Source organism: Pseudonaja textilis, chromosome 2 (assembly GCF_049901715.1).
Source record: "Pseudonaja textilis isolate UNSWEBS1 chromosome 2, rPseTex1.2, whole genome shotgun sequence".
Lineage (NCBI taxonomy): Eukaryota > Metazoa > Chordata > Lepidosauria > Squamata > Elapidae > Pseudonaja > Pseudonaja textilis.
The window spans coordinates 251,862,102-251,879,118 of NC_141991.1; positions in this window are offsets into that span (position 1 = coordinate 251,862,102).

A 17,017-nucleotide genomic window follows, 5' to 3' on the forward strand; every position below is an offset into this window, starting at 1 on the left:
GTTGACCACCTCTACAGCTGCATCCTTGACACTGAGTGGAATATGACTATGCTGGCTCTTTCTAAAATCTACAATGATATAATGAGGTGGTTTGGCCAAACGTGCATACAAGCATCCCATCCAAAATGTGCATAGGGCAGGATTCTGCATGTATTCAAAGGCATACTTAACATGATGGGTTGCTGGATCAAAAGATCAACAGATCAATCAAACAATAACAAACAGGCTGGGGAATAAACTTCTACAATTTTTTTTTTAATTGAAAATGAGACCATTCTGTTTCTTTGACTCCTGTTGGAACTCTGCCAATGTAAACATTTGGCCAATTTCATTAATATTTCAGAATGATATTTGAGATTGGAGACAAACAAGCTTCCTAAGGAATTGTACACAATGTTTGACATTTTCCTGCCTCTGTCAAAGGATATTTTCCTTGATGATTTTGCTAGAATGGCTATAGATCATCTCGGAGACAAACAAATGGCATAATTTTTCACCCAGACTTTTATAAAGGAGACATATCAGAACTGGTTTGCTGAACTTCTACTGAAAGATCTCCTGCTAATGTCCTTTGTACACTTTCCTAGATCAAAAGGAAAGGCTAACAGGATAACCCAATTATACCCTGTTTCTCCAACAATACGGCCTCCCCCAATAGGAAGTCCCAGCATGTTTTATAGGCATGAAATGAAATTAAGCCCCTCCCCCCAAATTAAGGCCTATATTAAAACATGTGAAATGGGGGGAATGGTGGTGGTGGGGGCTTCCGGTTAGGAAGTACTTTTGTTGCACACCCGGATATGGTGCTGCCTGCATTGACCCCGATACGAAGTGCCCCACCAACGCCGAGGTCAACATCCAAGCCATCGCCACCCATCTGCCCGAAGATGCAAGGGGGTGGGAATTAAGTCACCCCCCCAAAAGACGGCCTAGCCATTTTTTCGGGGCTCAAAAAAAAATAAGACCCGGCCTTATTATATGAGAAACACAGTATTAGTATCTGTTTGCTGTGAATAATGATTTTCACCTCCTACTCCTGGACTGTCACTTGTAGCCATGAGGAGTATCATGAAACTCTGATGTATAGAACAACAGAATTGGAAGGGACCTCGGAGGTTTCTGTAAAATATAGGCAGAAATATTCTGCTGTTGAGGGGTGACTTTTACACCTAGCAGAATTTTTTTTGACACAGTTTATGACTTAAGACCCCAAACCATGAAGAAAACATAGGACGGGGAAAAAAAATCTTGAACTGAGAACGTTGACAAAGTAAAATCAACTGTTTCAGCTATCCTTAGCAGAAGAACTCAGGATGGCTAGTGGAACCAGGCAGGAAGCTTATCGGATTATCAGGGGAATCTTTCTTTCTTTCTTTCTTTCTTCCTTTCTTCCTTCCTTCCCTCCTTCCTTCCTTCCTTCCTTCTTGCCTTCCTTCCTTCTTCTTTTTCCCATTCCCACTCTCACTTTCTGTTAGACATCTACCTGTCATCTTTTCTATTACTTACCAAAGATATATTCTATCTGTTGATATCTATAGTTGACTAGCTCTCTATTTAATTATCTGCTTATGAACTATCTGTCTGTCTAGATAGTTAGATAGCTATCTACATCAAATTATCTATCTATCTATCTATCTATCTATCTATCTATCTATCTATCTATCTATCTATCATCTACTGTATCTATCTATCTTTCTATTTATCTCTATCTCTATCCCTTAGCAAAAAAGAACAACTATGGTGTACCTTACAGAGATTAGTGTCAAATTGTTTGCAGATGGTAAAGATATCTAATCTCTTAAATGTGTGTGATTGACATCGGAGCCAAATGCAAAAGTGGTTTGCCGTTACTGATAAAGCATGACCAAGACATTTCACAAATCGTTTAAACACATTGCAGGCTTTGAAACTGTGTGGGTGCTGAATGCAGAAAGAAATCAGCACACAAATCTTCAGATGTGGCCCTAGGCAGAGTCTGTTGGAATTGGGCAGCTTCAAAAATCTCTCATCTATCTATCTGCCCTATCTATCCATCTACTCTGTCTGTCTGTCTGTCTGTCTGTCTGTCTGTCTGTCTGTCTGTCTCTCTCTCTCTCTCTCTCTCTCTCTTTACCTATCTCTATATCTCTATCTATCTATCATCTATCTTATATTTATCATCTATCTTATATTTATCATCTATCTATCATCTATATCTATCTATCTATCTATCTATCTATCTATCTATCTATCTATCTATCTATCTATCTATCTATCTATCTATCTAATCTATCAAACAAAAACACATAAATAGGAATGCATTCTGAGCTTCCCCAGCCAACTTTATCAAAATGTTAAAAACTGGATCCTTCAGGTGGAAGCTCGCCCACCTCCCCAGCTGCATTAATTTAGTCATTTAGTCCGTTATTCCCTTTATCAGTTATTTCTTCTGCTGATTTACAGGAGGAAACAGAAATTGGTGCAACAAATTTGCCCTTTGAACAGGTTTATTATTGCATTATTCCTTTATGGTGTCGGCAACATAATTGCACCAAGTGATGTTGTAAATTCTGTCTGGAAGTGATCGGCCTTTGCCATCTCCAATCACCACATGATGTCTGGAGAATGCACACCGTGATTGTTTTTCCTTGTCTCCTTTAAAATAGAATTTCCTGCATGTTATTCCTTGCGCATTAGAGGACAAAGAAAACAGTGAACTACTACTCCTCTTCCTCCTCCTCCTCCTCCTCCTCCAACCCCATGACCCACCTGTCTTCTTCTTCTTCTTCTTCTTCTTCTTCTTCTTCTTCTTCTTCTTCTTCTTCTTCTTCTTCTTCTTCTTCTTCTTCTTCTTCTTCTTCTTCTTCTTCTTCTTCTTCTTCTTCTTCTTCTTCTTCTTCTTCTCCTTCTCCTTCTCCTTCTCCTCCTCCTCCTTCTCCTTCTCCTTCTTCTGCTTCTTCTTTTCCTCCTCCTCCTCTTCCTCCTCCTCCTTTTCTCCTCCTCCTCCTCCTCTTCCTCCTTATTTGTATTTTTTATCCTCCTCCTTCTTCTTATTTTCTCCATCTCTTTCTCCTTCTCTTCCACCCCTCCCCTCCCTCCCTCCCTCCTCCTTCTCCTCTTCCTCCATACAGTTATTCAAATCCATAGACACATTAGTGCACTCATGCATGCCTCCTTTACAAACCTCTTAAATACAAAGTGAGGTCAACAGAAGTCAACTTGTGACTAAAACTGTGAACATTTGTAGCTGAGACAACTGAATCAGGTGAAGCATTAAAGATTTGACAACTCTGTTACAAAAATCATATTTTTTACAGTCAAGTTTAGAGTGGTTTACATTGAGTTTAAAATGGTTGTGTGTGTGCATATTATTGCAATTAAAACAGAAAAAGTCATTTACAGGTATAACATTACTACGTACAATTTTGTATGCAATACCCAAATCCGACCACAAGTGGCGCAGTTCCAGGTTACCCAAACCAAGAACTTCAAGCTTAGTAGCATAGGGAATTTGATTGTGTACAGAAGAGTGCAATACTTTTCTTGCGAAGTACTTCTGAACTCACTCGATTGTGCTTATATCAGATATTTGGCAGGGATTCCAAACAGTTGAATAGTACTTTAAGATTGGCCTAGTGTAAATTTTTACAAACTCTAGTTAGCAATACAATGTTTCCAGAAAATAAACTTCGTAGAATTGAGTTAACAATTCTTAGTGCTTTTTTTAGCAATGTTGTTACAATCAACTTTGGAGCATAGATCGTCAGAGATGGGTACACCTAGGTCCTTAACAATTTGCTAGATTGATACTACCTAGCTTTTACTTAACATTCTGATTACGTTTACCAATTCCTCCTCCTCTTCCTCCTCCTCCTCCTCCTCCTCCTCCTCCTCCTCCTGTTCCAAACTAGGCGGTTTGTTCAAGATTAGGGGTGACATGATAGCAGTACTCCAGTATTTGAGGGGCTGCCATAAAGAAAACACGGGGTCAACTTATTTTCCAAAGCTCCAGAAGACAAGAGAAGAAACAATGGATGGAAATGAATCAAGGAGAGAAGCAACCTAGAACAAAGGAGAAATTTCCTGACAATTAGAACAATTAATCAGTGGAACAACTTGCCTCCAGAAGTTATGGATGCTCCAACACTGGAGGTTTTTAAGAAGAGACAGGAAAGCCACTTGTCTGGAATGGTATAAGGCAAGGGTCTTCAAACTTGGCAAGTTTAAGACTTGTGGACTTCAACTCCCAGAATTCCTGAGTTAAAATTACTGGAGGAGGAATTCTGGGAGCTGAAGTCAACAAGTCTTAAACCTGTCAAGTTTGAAGACCCCTGGTATAGGGCCTATTTTTTGAGCAGGGACTTGGTCTAGAAGACCTCCAAGGTCCCTTCCGACTCTATTTTGATTGACTGATTCATTGATTGATTGAAAAGGCAAAAGATGGGAACCAAACAGCCCTTGAGCAAAATGTTTCGCTCGCCAGCAAGGTTGAAATCCAAATTCACCCAGCGTTTTAATAGGAATTAGAGGAACAATCGTGTGATTATGATTAAAAAGCAAAAGAGGAGCATTACATTTTATGTTCGGCTATAATTGGTATTTATGACAATTTATGTAAACAGTAATGAAGTCTATGCGATTTTTTTTTATTTTTATTTTATTTTTGCTGGGGAAATTGCATTATGACGCCAATGATCGTTACTGTTAATTTTCCTAAGATGATGGCAATCAGCAGGCCTGGTTTCATTGTAAATAGGTTAATTTAAAATTCAAATGCTGTTGATATTTCCAAATGAGTTCATGTTTGATTTCTGAAAGTCAACAATGTCAGAGGTGCTGGGAGGGAGGAAGGGGGAGGTTGAATGTGTTCCCCTAATTTGCATTGGAAACTAAGAGAGAGAATTTGTGGAAGAAAAGTTTGTTGCGAATGGTCGGAAAATGTTACGGGCTTTGGAGTTTGCTATTAGCTCTTGTTAGTTTAGAGCAATGAGGAACATTTAATATTCAGGCATCCAGTTTTGACTGCCATGATATAAAAATAAGATGTTTAGGCTCTAGAAAGTGTGCAGAAAAGAGCAACAAAGATGATCAGGGGGCTGGAGGCTATAGCATATGAAGAATGATTGCAGGAATTGGGTATGTCTAGTTTAATGGGGGGGAAAAAATTGACCGGGATGGCATGACAGCAGTCTTCCAAGATCTGTCAAGCCCCTGTTAGAATCTGAGTCTGAGGGAGAGGAGGAACAGCTGACAGGGAGAGGGAGTGTGGCTCTGGAGATTGTGGAGGAAACTGGGGAAGGGCACAGGCTGGCTGGCCATTCAGAGGAAGACCCAGGCCCACCCTCTCTTCATCTTAGGGCACACAGGGAAGAGCAGATAAGGGAGAAATGTGAATGGCGTGGTCTATGGAGGAGGAAAGGGTCCTGATCCCCTCACATGGGCTGCAGCTGAGAGGACTGTTTAAAAGGACAAACTGTGCATGGCCCAGTGCTGGAAGCAATGCAGAGATAATTCTAGTCTGTCAGTTCTTATCTGAGTTCTGGCATCCTTCCCAGTGTGTGTATTTCAATATCTGTGGATGTCTTCAAGCCCTTATCCTGCCTTGTCTCATTAATTGCTTCAATGTGGTTTGTGTTGTTTTTTTCTGTTTATAATTTATACGTATTTTGAGTTTGAAGGGAATTTTTTCCCTTTCACAACTGTTTGTGGGGGAGTTTTTTTTTTCTCCAGTCAATGATAATTGGACCTTGGAGTTGAAGGAATTAAAGGGACTTTACCTATTTTTGTTACTCTTACTTTTGTATCCCACCCTGGGTCATCACAATATCTAATGGGCTGTCCCAAAGAAGAGGGAGTCAAGCTATTCTCCAAAGCACCTGAAGGCAGGAGAAGAAGCAATGGGTGGAAACTAATCAACGAGAGAAGCAACCTGGAATTAAGGAGAAATTTCCTAAAACTGAAAAAAAATCATTCAGTGGGATAACTTGCCTCCAGCAGTTGTGGATGCTCCAACACAGGGGTGGGCTGCTGGGGATTAGCAGAGTCCCTAGCTAAGATTCTGTGCAGTTTGGAGAATGCCCAAATCCCACTTCTGGCTGGCCGCACCCACCCTCCTCCTCCTCTCCCAGGAGTCCCCAGGTGGCTCATTTTGGATGCAGGTAAGTGAAGGATGCATGCAGATCTTGGGGAGGGTGAAAAACAGGCCTCTTGGAATTTCAGGAAGGACAGAAATGGGCCCATTTCCAGCTTCCAAAGAGCCTCCAGAGCCCGGGGAGGCTGTTTGTGCCTTCTTGGAGGCTCAAGAAAAGCCTCCGGCGCCCAAGAAGAGACAAAGGGCCCACCCACACCCCTGTGGTGCCAGAGACCGACTAGGACATACCCACCATGGTCACCCCCACCCAGCAGAGAACCCTTTGCTAACACTTTTGAAGCCCACCCATGTCCAACACTGGAAACTTTTAAGAAGATATTGAAGAGCCATTTGTCTGAAATGGCATAGTGTTTCCTGCCTGAGCAGGAGGTTGGTCTAGAAGACCTCCAAGGTTTCTTCCATTCACGTTGTCAGTCATTCTGTTATTTGTTTAAGATGAGGGCAACTGAACTTTAGTGGTCTTATGGGTTTCCAAGTGCTCATTAAGGAGATCGCAAAGAGTGATGAAGTTTGGCTGTCAAAAAACAACAACCAAGATGTCTTCCTGTAATTCATTATGTCTCCAAAGGTAAGACTGTGGTGAGGTGAAAGGTAGGATAAATTTTGTTTTGTTTTTTTTAACTTAAAAGAAAAGAAAAGCAACAACATGTGACCATCCTGAATAACAGTAAGAGTGAAAGAAAAGCACTCATGTTAAATTTCTCTCTCTTTCTCTCTCTCTCTCTCTCTTTCTTTCTCTCTCTCACACACACAAATTACACATGCAGAAACTCAGGCATACATACAGAGACACACTATAATAATGAAGAAAAAGAAATATTTTGGATTATTTTACTAATTCTCTCCCTCTCCCTTTCCTTCATCTCTTCCCCTCCCTCCCTCCCTCACATACAGAGAAAGAGTACCCACACTTTTATACATTCTGTTCTTAATTCATTGCTCAAATAACCTGTATTTTTTTTTAAAAAAAAATCCATTTGATAAACTACCTATTCACTAAGAGAACAAGAAGCTAATCAGTCCCAGCAAAAGCGGTTATCCCAATGCAGGTCAGGAGGGAAGACAGTGGAGATAGGCAATTCCTCCCTCCAAAATTAAATCATATCAAATAAACTTTCAGAGGCAGGCAGGATATACCTTTATGGAAAATACCGGGAACTTTTTCTGCCTCCATCTCAAAAAAGCCCAGAATTTCAGGTTGGAATGTTAGGGGGATTTGATTCATTTTGGTGGCCGATAAGCAATGAGTCTTTTTTTTTTTTTCCCTCCTTCATCAACGTGGTGGCCTTGTCCGAATAATGCAGCTTTTGTGCTGTTGATGAAAACATTAAATCCCACCGATGCTTCTGCTCAGAAGGGAGGATTTGCAGCAAAAAGTGGGATTCAACGTTGTTTCATAACTCAATAACTGCAAAAAAAATAATAATACCAGCGTTACCTGCTCATGCAAATCTACTTGACATTCTCATCTCCTTTCATGTAAACACTGAAAGCAAAATCTCTTTTACCATTTGAAAGAGAACTGTGAGGAAGAAAAGAAAAACCTATGTTGGAAGAAATATCTATCTGGTTCAGTTCCAAGCAAGGAGAAAGACACTGGAAACAGGGAGGCTGATTGGAAAGATGGTTGATTGATGAAGCAGAACCACCAAGCACGTAGGTGATTCTGGATAGGTGACCACATGGAGTGGAGAGTGACGGTTATTGGTACTCTCTCTGTGCTTTGAACATGAGCTTCCTGTTCTTGTGGCAAGGGCGTGTATTCTTTTGGTTGCTGTCAGACTCCCATGGAGCTATGTAGGTGTCATAGCTGATTTTGTAGGTTATCTATCAAGCTTGGTTGAAGTTTGGCCTGATGCATTAAAGGGGCTTTGTTGTGCAGTTTCTATTGTGGCTGAATGGCTTTGCCATCAAGGATAATCCCATCATCCTGGAGCTGAAGATCTTTTGTTTTGTAAATGGGCTGGCCCAGGCCTTCTCAATGGGCACCAACTATCTGCTAGGTGCAGGGAGCTGAAGCTCTGAGTTTCTGTCTCCCTTAAGGTTTCCATTTCTCTTTTAGGGAAAATATAATATTCTGCCTTTTTAAATAAGTTGACCCCCCCTCCCATCATGTCACCCTTAGTCCTTATTTTCATTAGACTAGACATACCCAATTCGTACAACTTTCTTCATATGTTTTAGCCAAGGGTGGGATTCAAATTTCTTAACAGATTTTGTGGGTGTGGCTGAATTTGTGGGTGTGCTTGGTGGCCATGTGACTGGCTGGGCATGGCTTGTATGTAAATATTATAAATATTTATGTAAATATTGATTTTTTAAAAAATAAAGAAACAACTTTTACCCCAAATCAGGCAAAGCAGGCAGGCAGATTAAGTTGCTCACAGAATCACAGATTCACTCAGAGATCTACCATTCTGCAATCTGCTACCTGAGTCTGTCACATAAAATTTTCTTGCAAGCAAATTCACAAAATTAGCTCACAACACACCATGTATGTAAATATTGAATATTTTTATATAAAAAAGCAACTTTTACCTAAAATCAGGCAGGCAGATTGAGTTTCTCACAGAATGAGAGATTCACACAGAGATCTACCATTCTGCAATCTGCTAGCTGAATCTGCATTGCCAAATAGAAACTTCAGTCCTAAGGAAGGTTCAGCTCTGCATTTAGATTATCTAGAAAGCAAGAAATCCAACCATTTCTTGCTTTCTAGCTAATCTGTATCACCCGGCACAGAAGAACAGCTGATGGTCAAGGGGAAAAAAAAGGAAAAATAGCAACTTACCAAATGCAGGCAAGTTTGATGGTGCACATGCCAGGTAAGGAGTGAATGGGCGGGGAGGCGAAGGGCCAGCCAGTGGTGCATTTTGCTGGTTCTCCAAATTGGGCATAATCATAACAACCGGTTCTATAGAACCGGACCGACCAGGTAGAATCCCACCCCTGGTTTTAACCTTCAGCCCCCCACTCATTTTTGTCACTCTTCTCTGCATGCATGGCTATTTGATAATAAGAAGTGAAAAAAACATCACACCTCATCCATGAGAATTTTACCAACTTCTCTTTTTCATTGAAAAACCCCAATTTCTTTCATTGCATTGAATAAAACCTAGTCGAAAGAAATGCAGGATAATTTCCGAATAAAACCTAGTCGAAAGAAATACAGCATAATTTTCAGCACAGAAAATGGAATGTCCTCCCCAAAACCAGAAGCTAATGATCTGCCTCAGCAGTTTTAAAGGGGGGAAATGGGTAATATAAAAAAAAATATCTAAAATGTCGACTCATCCTTCTAAAGATGTATGTATCTTGGATTATTCAACAGTTTTTTTTATTTCTTAGTTTCCTTTAAATAGAATCAAAACCAGGATAGAGTGGGAGAGACTTTGGAGGTCTTCTAGTTGACCCCATTGTTCAAGCAGAAGAGCCTATCCCATTTCAGATAGGCGGCTTACCTTGACTACTTTCTATTGTGTGAGCTTGTATTGTTTTGGTTGAAGCTGAAGTAGTCATTGACAGGTAGGACATTGCAATAGATAATTTTATGTCCTACCCACCAGCTCAATAAGGAAACCCCATTTCTTTTCAGACAAATAATTGTCCAGTCCTTTCTTAAAAGCCTCCCGTGTTGGAGTACCCTCAGCTTTGGTTCCCCTGATGAATTATTCTCACTGTCAGGAAATTTCTCCTTAGTTCTGTTGGAAGAAATGTCCATCTGGGTTCAGTTCCAAGTGGGAAGATAGAAAAAAAAAAAACCTATTGTCTTGTAAGCAATTGTCAAATCAAATAAATAAATAAAATAAATAAACTATGCCACCGTTGGTCCGACCTACGTGTAGTACATAAAATTATCTATTACAATGTCCTACCTGTCAATGACTACTTCAGCTTCGACCGAAACAATGCAAGCTCACACGATAGAAAATAGTCAAGGTAAACTTCACCAAACTCAATTGCAAGAAATACGACTTCAGCAACATAAATGTCTGGAATGCACTACCTGACTCTGTGGTTTCTTCCCCAAACCTCAAAAACTTTAACCTTAGACTGTCTACTGTTGACCTCACCCCCATTCCTAGGAGGTCGGTAAGGGGCGTGCATAAGCGCACCAACGTGCCTACCGTCCCTGTCCTAACGTTCCTTTTTATTTGTATCCATTTCATGTATTCATAGTCATGTTTGTACTTATACTTGTTATCTAATACTTGCTTGACAAATAAAATAAATAAATAGAAAGAAGAAAAGACACTGGAAACATGGAGGCTATTTGGAAAGATGGTTTAATGGTGGACAGTTGGACCACATGATTCGAGGTCCTGGGCAAAAAAAATGCACAAGGGTGAGAGAGGGAGAGAGATTTATAACCTCTGTTGGGCTTCGAACTTGCTTCCTGTTCCTGTGGCAAGAAATGTATCCTGATTGGTTGTCAGACTCCCATGAGGCCATGCCAGGGTAATTTTGCAGGTTGTCTTGAGTCCCAAGCTTGGTTGAATCTTGTTGGGTGCTGTAATGAAGGGGCTTTGAGCAATTCCCATTATGCCTTAATGGCTTTGTCCTTGTTTGGATCTGAGTGAGGGCTAATCCCATCACCCTGGAGCTGAAGGTCTTTTGTGTTGTAGGTAAGATGTCTTTTGTCTTTCTGGGGCTATTAACAAACCTGCGGGCCGCTTTCTAAGAACATGTTTCTCCTTTTCTCATCCAAGGAAGTTTAATATTCTGCCTTTTAAATATTGGCGGAAAGATTAAAAGAGAGCATTAAGTAGAATTCTCCACACTGATCAGAATGGCTTCCTCCCCCATAGGCAAATTAAAACAAATGCAAGAACCATTATGGATCTGCTAGAATATTATAAAGTATACACAACCAAGACAATGGCATTGATATTTTTAAATGCCCAGAAGGCATTTGTCAACCTGAATTGGAACTTCCTTATTAAACAACTGATAGGCATGAAATTTGGTGAAAATTTTATAGGATTCATTAAGACAATTTATAACATGCAAACTGCAAAAATATTAATTAATGGGGAAAATACAGATACCATAAAGATAAATAAGGGAGTAAGACAAGGTTGTCTCCTAGCTCCTCTACTGTATATATTGGCAGAAGAGACTCTCTTAGTACAAATTAGACAAAACCAAGAGATTAGAGGACTAAAAATTAAAAAAAAGAGGAATATAAGCTCCAGGTATTCGCTGATGATATGGCATTTATATTAGAAGGACCCTTAGAAGCGAGTCCTATACTACTAAGAGAAATAGAAGAATACGGAAAGGTGGCAGGGTTAAAAATTAACAAAGAAAAAACAAAAGTGTTAACAAAAAACTGCACAAAGGAGCAGAAGGAAGAACTAGCAAATAAATTAGGTACGCAAGTGGCAAATAAAGTAAAATACCTAGGGATCTGGTTGACTGCTAGATGCTCGTCGGTTAAAAAAGATAACTATGATAAGTTAATAACGCAAATAGTTAAAGATTTAGATAATTGGGTCAAATTGCAGTTATCGCTATTGGGATGTATTTCGATAGTAAAAATGAATATTTTGCCAAAATTGTTGTTTTTTTTTTTTTTGTAAAATTGAACAACTGAATATCTAAATTTATATGACAGGAAAAAACCCAGAGTGAAATATAAATTATTACAGGATGCCAAGAAAAACGGAGGATTTGGCCTTCCAGATTTTGAATTATATTATGATGCTGCTATAGTAAACTGGCTTAAGGATTGGGTTAAATTAGAAAATAGAAAGTTATTAGTATTAGAGGGTTTTGATCTCCAACTTGGCTGGCATACCTTCGTGTGGGATGGAAAATCTAAACAACATTCATATTTCCAAAGGCACCATGAAAGAAATGTGTTGTTTAATATCTGGGGAAAGATTTAAAAAAACCCACTACCATTGTGGCTACTGGAAGCAGCTACACATCCAAATGTATTGGATTATGAAAATATTGTTAGGTATAAAGATTTATTATATGACACTGGAGAGCTAAAAAATAGGAACCAAATACCAATTCAAGGAAAGGAGATAGCATGGTGGCCCTTCGCACAAATACAAACCCATTATAAAAAAGATAGAGAACAATTTGGCTTTAATATGACTCCACAAGAATTAGATAAAATATGGCTAGGAGAGGAAAAGAAAACAATTAGTAAAACATATAAATATCTTTTGGCTACAAATTAAAAGAAGAAACAGTTACAGAATCTATGAGAATTTGGGCTAATTTAGATAAGTGGGAACACATTTGGCAAACAAATTACAAATTAACTATGTCAGTCTCGTATAAAGAAAACTTATATAAAATGGTTCATCGCTGGCACCTGCCTCCTGTGATACTGGCTAAGATGTTTCCCAACCTACCACCCAATTGTTGGAAATGTAACTACACACAAATTTAAAACTGAAACAACTGCAAAAGTCTGACTCACAGATGAACACAATACAGAAGCCTGATGTTGGCAGATGAGATTCTGCCGAAACATTGCTACAACTTTAAAAGCACAACTATAATGACGTGGGAGAATACCTGAACAAAACTGAATACCATACATACATACATACATACATACATACATACATACATACATACATATATTTGTCTGTTTTAAATGTATGTCAAATAAGTGTTTTTTCCAAGAATAAATTTTTTAAAAAATTACCTAGAATGTTTCATTTTTCTAGGAGAAGGGTGGTGCCAACTTTCTAAATTTCTAGGTTGGATCTCTCTTTAATGTTCTTCTACTGGTTACTCAATTTAATGTTGTGGGAAGAAACAGCCATCTGGTTCAGTTCCAAGCTGGGAGAAAGACACTGAAAACATGGAAAGATGGTTTCTTGATGAAGCAAAACCACATGGGTTGTGGTTCTGGGCAGTTGACAAAATGGATTGGAGAGTGGGGAGTGTTTATACCTTTCCTGGGCTTTGCATTTGAACTTCCTATTCCTGTGCAAGAACATGTCCTTTAATATTCTATGGCTGTTGTCAGATTCTTATGGGGGTCATATAGGGGTCATAGCTGGCTCTATAGGCAAAGAGGAAACACAAATCCTAGGTATTGTCTGAGCTAATTTTGTCAATCTTTTATTTATTGCTTATCTGAAGCTTCTGTCTGACCAGTATTTCTGAATTGATTACCAAATCTGCATTTCTAAAAGCAGGCCTCCTCAGTTTCTGTTTGGGACAGGGACACTGGAGCTGGTTTCTGAATAGGTTGGCCCAATCTTGCTTAACATGCACAAAATTTCTGCTGGGGCTATTAAGAAAGACTTGGGGGGGAGGGTTGCTTTCTGTCTCCAAGACCATGTTTCTCCATTTCTCATTTAGGGAAATATATTCTGCCTTTTATAAAAGAAATATTCGTCAAAATATTTCATTCTTCTAGGAGTGGGTTTTTCCCCCCATAATGCCACACAAATTAATGTCATAAAATATACAAAAGGGTTGGATCTCCAAAGGAAACCCTTGAGAAGGAGAGATACCCTCCATGGAAAAATCTGCAAAGCGTTAGGACAAGCCTCATTAAGTATCTAGGATGCCATTTGACAAAAAATGTGTTGAATAAAGGCAGCTAACTGGAGGTGACAGAAAATACTTTGAATGAATTGACCAAGAAGAAACACATTCCTGTGGTCTCCAACATCTCAATGTTGGATAGATGTCTATTAAAACAGCTCAGGGCAACACCAGAGTACTTGGAGGGAGATAAAACTATTGACCTATTTTCAAATGTTCTTTGGCACTGTAGATGTTACAGTTGCTTTCAGGTCTACAAGAATCAGTTGACCTGAAAGGCCACCTAACCTTAGATAATTGCAGTCTCTGATCTAACTACTCAGTTTTGAGCAATCATTAGCTGTTGGGTGAATAGTCCTGCCTGGGCCAGCTGGTTAATTGAGACTTCCAATGAGACAGAAAAACCTCAGGAAGACTGTTGAGCAATTGAAGGTCTCCAGACACAGAGAATGAGTTGCAACTGACATTGCTGGCCTTGCTAGAATGGAATGGATGCTCCTGCTGAGAATCTAATGGAGAGAAGCAGATTTAAATTAAAAAAAAAAAACCTGGGGGAAGGGTTAAAGAAACAGGCTAGAGAAGAACTTTGTTGAGGCAAAACACAATTCTTGTTTCTGTGGCCTCCCTCCAAAGCTTTGAGTGTATCTTCCAGATGTTTTCCAAGAGTTGATATATATAAATTATATATGTGTGTGTGTGTGTGTGTGTGTGTGTGCGCGTGTGTGTGCGTGTGTGTACATGTATATATATATATATATATATATTAGGTCACAAATTAGAAATTAGGTCACAAAGTCTTATATGGCATGCCAAAAAATACAAAACAGCAAACCGGGATATAATCTCAGATCTAGATGGTAGACTTCTGGGACATTCTTAGGAATAGGCTGGGTAAAACTCCGCATTGGACATGTTTGATGTTGCTACCCGTCACTCCATATTTTCTTGAACATTGACTTTCTTTCAATTAATTGTACTTGTTTGGAAACTAAGGAAGCTGTTTTCATCCCAGCTAGTATCAGTGATCACGTTACCGATTCTGGTCAGGACCAAGTAACACATTAATCAATGATCGACTTTGATTTCAGCTTAATGGGTTCAATAAACTTATCCATTCACATCATGCTTTCTACATAATAGAGGATTAACAGTTTTTTGTCCAGGAGAGGATCTACAGAGATCAATGTGCCTTCTGACTTTTCAAAAAAAAAAAAATATTATTTGACTGTGCTTCTTAAATTGAAGTCTAAGAGTGGCTAGCAATAGATAAAAGTGCCATGAAACACACAACAACAAAAACAACCCAGCCATCCTCGCCACAGCAAGCTCCAAGACTCATCCCGACTGAAGACCCCAGCGTAGTTGGCTAGCCAAGTTGCCTGCCTAATTTTTGGTAAGCTTTCTTTCTTTCTTTCTTTCTTTCTTTCTTTCTTTCTTTCTTTCTTTCTTTCTTTCTTTCTTTCTTTCTTTCTTTCTTTCTTTCTTTCTTTCTTTCTTTCTCTTTCTTCCTTCCTTCCTTCCTTCCTTCCTTTTTTCGTATCTGCTATATTTTTTTTCAATCATAAAAACAAAACAGATAGTAAATAAATACATAAATAAAAATTATTTTACTATTATAGTTCCATGTTAATACTTCTGTTTGTTTCTCCTTTGCTTTCTCCTATTAAGAAAAACATAAGTGTCAATATGTAACAATAACAGTAGTGTAACAAAAAAATATGTATTCATTCATGTTTTCAGTATCTGTTCTGTTTTTATGATTAATAAAAACAAAACCTATCCTAAAAAAATATTAAAAATTGTTACTTTTTTTTTTTTGCTCCTCTTTTGCTCCTGTCTTGTCTCAGAAGAGAAGAGAAGAGAATCTTAGATGACCATCATCTAAGGTTCTGGAATTTAGAAGAGCATTAGGTTGAGTTCTAGGCAGGGATCAAACACATCACAAGTTATGAGCCCACAAGAGATCTAAGTCCAGCTCACCTTCAATGCCCTTCAGGTTCTGGAGAACTGGTAGTGGAAATTTTGAGTTATTCGGAGAACCGACAAATACCATCTCTGACTGGCCCTGTCCCCATCTATTCTCTGCCTCACGAGTCCCAGCTGATCAGCTGGGTCTTCTTTGGTTTTCTTGCACAGGAGAACGGAGCTGGAAAGCAGATTAGTGGGATGGGGACGGAATGGAGATTTTGCAGTAAATTTCTGCTGGAGTGGAGTCAGAATAGAGATTTTACAGTACCTTCACCGCCACACCCACCAAGCCATGCCCACCAATCCACACCATGCCCACTAAGCCATGCCCACAGAACACTCACAGAACTGGTAGTAATTCAAGAGGTTTAGTGGCAAATGGGAGCAAGTTTAGAAGATAACTAGAATAATAGTAAAGGGTTGGAATTATACCTGTGCACCCCTGCGCGCACACACACAAACACACCACAACTTAGTGGTTTCATGAAAGCCCTAAAATAGAAAAATAGGGCAGAAGGATAAAAGAGGTAGGGGCAGGGGTGGGATTCTACCAGTTCACAACTATTTGCTAGAACCGGTTGTTAACATTCTAAGCAGTTCAGAGAACCGGTTGTTAGAAGAAATTACTGGCCTAATCCTGTAAGGAAAGCAGGAAGGAAACATTCTGGTGTTGCTTACAGAAACTGCCTCTCTGTTAACCCTTATTACATTCTTGGCAGGACTAGACTTCCTGTCTCAGGAACTCCTCTGGAGTTATTTCCCCTCCTTTGCCGGTACTTTGCTTGTGTAGAGTGACTATTCAAAGTTACAATGGCACTGAAAAAAGTGACTTATGACCATTTTTCACACTTACGACTGTTGCAGCATCCCGACAGTCATGAGAGGCCAGGCGAGGAGATACGTGCCTCAATGTGAGTGATATTGAGTTGGCCACACCCAGCCAATAACATGACTACTAAGCCATGTCCACCCAGTCACATGACCACCAGGCCATGCCCACCACCTAAGCCACGCCCACAGAACCAGTTGTTGAAAAATTTGAATCCCACCCCTGGGTAGGGACTATAGAATTTATATCCAGATATATATGGATTGCTCCACATATCTAATCCGATCCATTTTATAATCCATCTTTCAAATCCAATTTCCTCTCCAGCAGATTTATGGTAGAGTTCATCATCATCATCGTCATCATTGTCATATCATCATCATCATCATCCAAAGAGATGCATATTGCTCTGTGAGAGAGAAAGTAAAGGAGGTTGAGCTTGCTTGCATTTTTGTTCTTTGGTGTCTCTCTTGTGTCTCTCTCTGTGTGTGTTTCCTAACACATCATTATAGAAGTCAGAGGCATTGGTGTATATCCACATGGTTGCCAGAGGAAGGCCACAGAGG